Source organism: Palaemon carinicauda, chromosome 36 (genome assembly GCF_036898095.1).
Source record: "Palaemon carinicauda isolate YSFRI2023 chromosome 36, ASM3689809v2, whole genome shotgun sequence".
NCBI lineage: Eukaryota > Metazoa > Arthropoda > Malacostraca > Decapoda > Palaemonidae > Palaemon > Palaemon carinicauda.
The window spans coordinates 71,322,201-71,327,880 of record NC_090760.1 but is presented as its reverse complement, the minus strand read 5'-3'; positions in this window follow the sequence as shown (position 1 = coordinate 71,327,880).

The window sequence follows — 5,680 nt, the reverse complement described above, 5'->3', positions numbered from 1 at the left end:
TGGATGTGTGGTGTGAAAAATTACACACAACAAAAAAATTTATAACTACTTATCTACACTAACACTATTCAAAAAATATACACACAAGTTGTTTGCTCTCACTAAAACAAAAAATTTTAAATTTAGAAAGTTTAAAAAAATAACCTACGTTAATACAAGAAATTAAACGGAAAGAAGAAGAAGAAAGAAAGCAAACAAAAGTGTTCCCCTTCGCGTGCAAATGCTTGCGTGCGTTCTTGCGTGTGTGTTTTGTTTACGCCTGCGTGTTTACTAAACATGGGCAAATCATGAAAACCGAGTTTAATGTTGTGTCTCTTCCTTTGTGCTGGAGTGAGGAATGTCCGAGGAAGCTTAAGAATAACGGCGTTTCTATAAAGGATTTTTTTTTTTTTTTTTTTTTTTTTTTTGCGCGTGAATTTTCGTGAGGTCAAACCCCGAAATTTACATGCGAATAATGTTATTGATTTAGGTAACGTATGATCCTTTCTTACATATATACAGACATGCACGTATACACACACAGATATATATATATATATATATATATAATAATATATATATATATATACATATCCCTTTCTGAGTGGGGATACCTTAACGTGGTAAAAAGGGTCCGATTGTCTTCATAATCAGGTAAGGTGTACTAGTCAGGGCCACCCTTACTAGGATGTTTGTTGTGAACGATCAGACTAAAGTTTCCCACCATCACCAATCTGCATTGGCAAGCTTGGTGATGAAAACTGGCAAAGCCCCAGACATGAATAAGGACGTGTCTGAGGTCTTTGTCCATTTGTTGCTATTGTTATATATATATATATATATATATATATATATATATATATATATATATATATATATATATATATATATTCAGCCAAGGCCACAGGAAAAATAAAAGAAAGTATACCGAGTGCTTTCGTGTTATTTCAACGCATTTACCTCGAAAATGTGTTGAAATAACACGAAAGCGCTCGGTATACTTTCTTTTATTTTTCCTGTGGCCTTGGCTGAATATATTGTCACGCGCTATTAGTGACTTATAAGCATATATATATATATATATATATATATATATATATTATATATATATATGCATATGTATATATGTATGTATATATATGTATGAATGTGTATATATATTATATGTATATATATATATATATATATATATATGTGTGTGTGTGTGTGTGTGTGTGTGTATCTTCGTATGTGGATGTTGATGTGTGTGCGTATGTGTCCGCACATCCTTAGTGTCGTAAGACCGGAAACATAAAATTGAACTCGTACATTGTCATAACCAAGACAAATGGACTTATGCACTTTGAAAAATACTTAAGGTCACTTATCAGAAAGATAAGTAGTCATAAGTAACAAAGTTATTTATTCATATTTAGTAGGTCAGCCCTTTTGAGAAAAGTACATTGTGGGACATTAATGAAAGTATTAAGTAATTTGCTGACTTTATGAAATAATAATGATAATAATAATAATAATAATAATAATAATAATAATAATAATAATAATGTCTTATTTTCTGTATTTATTTATCTATGTGTCAAGAATACAATTTGCTCGGTTTCTGAATAATAATAATAATAATAATAATAATAATAATAATAACAATAATAATAATAAGAACAACAACAACAACAACAATAATAATAATAATAATAATAATAATAATAATAATAATAATAATAATAGTAACAAAAACAGCAATAATAATAATAATAATAATGATAATAATAATAATAATAATAATAATAATAATAATAATAATAATAATAATAGTAACAAAAACAGCAATAATAATAATAATAATAATAAAAATAATAACAATAATTTTTGTGTACATTCATCAGTGGATATACTGCACGTGTAAAGAACAATAAGAATTACGAAAATATCTAAAGAAAATAAAATGACCTATATTCCAACATTTCAAAACTAAAACAGGTCATAATCATTGTGACAGAAAAAAAAAAACACTATTAAACGAGCTATTAAACAAGGCGTGTAGCTTTCCATCGTTATGTTAATGGTTAACGCTTTTAAAGTCTTTGTCTTGGTAAACGACATGCCGTCTGCAATCAACTGAGCGATCGTAAAAAGTCCTGAAGTATGATGGAAAAAAATGTAGCATGACTTACGATTGTGGCACCATCATCATTAATGAAACCTCATTGCAAAGTAAACGAAGTTATTACAAAATAAGTAATGTATCCAGTGGTAGCAGGTAGCAGGATGGTCAGGGAACCAGCCGCTCGTTGAGATACTACCGCTAGACAGTTATTGGGTCCCTTGACTGGCTAGAAGTACTATATTCAATACCTCTGTCTGGTTACGGCTCATTTTTCCTTTGCCTAAACATACATCGAATAGTCTGGCCTATTCTTTTCACATTCTCCTCCGTCCTCATACACCTGACAACACTGGAAATACCAAACAATTCTTCTTCGCTCAATGGGTTAACTACGGCACTATAACTATTCAGTGGCTACTTTCCTTTTGGTAAGGGTAGAAGAGACTCTTTACTTATGGTAAGTTAGCTCTTCTAGGAGAAAGACACTCCAAAATCAAACCATTGTTCTCTAGTCTTGGGTAGTGCCATAGCCTCTGTACCATGGTCTTCCACTGTCTTGGGATGAATTCTCTTGCTTAAGAGTACACTCAGGCATACTATTTTACCTTATTTCTCTTCATCTCGTTTTTTATTGAAGTTGTTATAGTTTATATATGAAAGATCTATTTTAATGTTTTTATTGTTCTTAAGATATGTTAGATTAATCGTTCATTACTTCTCTTGCAGTTTATCTATTTTATTATTTACTTTCTCACTGGGCTATTTTTCCTTGTTGGAGCCCTTGGTTTTATAGTATCGTTTTTCCAACTAGGGTTGTAGCTTAGCTAATAATAATATTAATAATAATAATAATAATAATAATAATAATTAGCTAGTGATAATAATAATAATAATAATAATAATAATAATATAATAATAATGATAATAATAATGATGATGATAATAATAATAATTAGCTAGTCAAGAATACCATTTGCTCCTTTATGGATAATAATGATAATAACAACAACAACAACAACAACAATAATAAAAACAATAATAATAATAATAATAATAATAATAATAATTGAAGAAAAAAAAGCCCAGTCACTTTGGCATACATCGAAGCAGCACCAGCGAGCGCGTTCAATTAGTCACTGAGCGCGTTTAAGAGGATTACGAGTCCAGCAGAAAAACCGTCTTCTGGCGTTTTAGTGATTTTCGCCTGTCAGACATGATTGAAGACTCGACATATTTTTTTATTTTTTATTCCTGTCTATCCTTTTGCGTGTCTGATTCTATTCTATTTAATGGGACCAAGGTGAATTTTGAATTGTAAATTATAGATTGTAAATTGTGAATTGTGAATTGTGAATTATGTTTCTTCATATCTGCGTTCTCCTTGTGGTTTTGAGCATGCGCAGTGGTTAGTTATTTCCTTGGGCTTACTGTTATTCCAGTGTACGTGATCCGTCAAAAATCCCATCCTACTACCTCTCCTTTTCCTGAACTACAACAACTGGTTCGGCAATTTGTGGGAAATTGTAGTTTCCGAGTGTAGCCTACCTCTCGGGGTACATCTCTCTCTCTCTCTCTCTCTCTCTCTCTCTCTCTCTCTCTCTCTCTCTTGGGTATGACTACTTCCTCTCTCTCCCCGAGCGTGACAAGAAATGTATGTACGAATATATATGTATATATATACATATATATACATATATTTATATATACATATACATATATATATATATTATATATATATATGTATATATATATATATATATATATATATATATATTTACATATATATATATATATATATATATGTATGTATATATATATATTTATATATATGTATATATACATATACATATATATACATTATATATAAATATATATATATATATATATATATATATATATATATATATATATATATATATATATATATATATATATATATAACCAGACAATTACTTTTTTATAGACTCACAGAGGACATAGTTCAGCTCAAAATACCAAAAAAATCTCTCTCTCTCTCTCTCTCTCTCTCTCTCTCTCTCTCTCTCTCTCTCTCCACGCCAATCATCCTTCAGCTAACCAATCAGCTTCTATCACGTGCTTGCGCGTGCATGCAACTTGCTGGGCAAGCATAAACAACATTAAAGGCGGATTAGTTTTCCTGTCAAACTTTTTTTTCCCTTGTAATTTTCTATTATTTTCATGGATTACCTTGAACATTTTCATGGCCAATGTGATAGAAGGAATGTATAATGTATAATGTATATTATTTTTGTTTTTAAATTTTAGGTCCATTTTTAAAATTCGTTGTGCTACCCTACTGGAAACGTCATTGCCTGTCAATCCGTTGGATTGGAGTTACAGCCTCTCTCATGCTTAATAAGCTAAGGATAAGTAATTTAGGGTAGCCTAAGGACCTAGCGGCTAATTCATCAGCAGCCATTGTCTGGCCCTCCCTGGTCCTAGCTTGGATGGAGAGGGGTCTTGGGCGCTGATAATATGTATATATGGTCAGTCTCTAGGGCATTGTTCTGCTTGCTAGGGCAATGTCACTGTCCCTTGCCTCTACCATTCATCTGTGGCCTTTCAACACTTCATGACACCATCTTGGCATTGTGAAAAGGCAATCTAATATTTGGTGTGACGTTGTGACCCTCACTACCTTATATATATATATATATATATATATATATATATATATATATATATATATATATATATATATATATATATATTAGTTTGCTCGACCCGTCAAAAATGAAGGCTAAATATTTAGATAGATATGCACACTCCCATGCACACACACACTATAACCCCTTTCATCAGGGTATGAACACTCCCTCTCACTCTACCAAAGGGACAGGGAGAGACCGATTGGTCATAAGTTGTGCAAAGCCACTCAGCATGGTGGAAAGAAATATATACAGTATATATATATATATATATATATATATATATATATATATATATATATATATATATATATATATATATATATATATATATATGTATAATGTATATAATTACTGTACATATATTTATATATACACATACATATATATACAGTATATATGTATGTGTATATATATGTATATATACATATATATATATATATATATATATATATATATATATATATACATTAACCACTTAATGTAGAATTGAATGTATTGTAAAATTAATATTTAGACCTAAGCTACCATTCATTAATAGGTAAAATTATCTTATATAGTACGCATAAGTATATTGGCACTATATAGTGTTATGCTAGATATAGGTATTGATATATACATGATTATATGTTTATGATATTAATTTTGTATGTATATATATGTATATATACATGTGTATATGGGTATATGTATGTATGTGTATATATATGTATGTATATATATGTATGTGTGTATATATGTATATGTATGTGTATATGTATGTATATATATGTATGTATGTGTATGTTTTGCTTATGTATTTATATAGATAAGGCTACCGTGTTTTCATATAAATAAACTGTACTGAAGGTCAAAAAAACAAGAATTTACCCGCCACTAGATGACCCTCTTTGGCACGTGTCTAATGAGCTTGGGGACTCCGCCCACT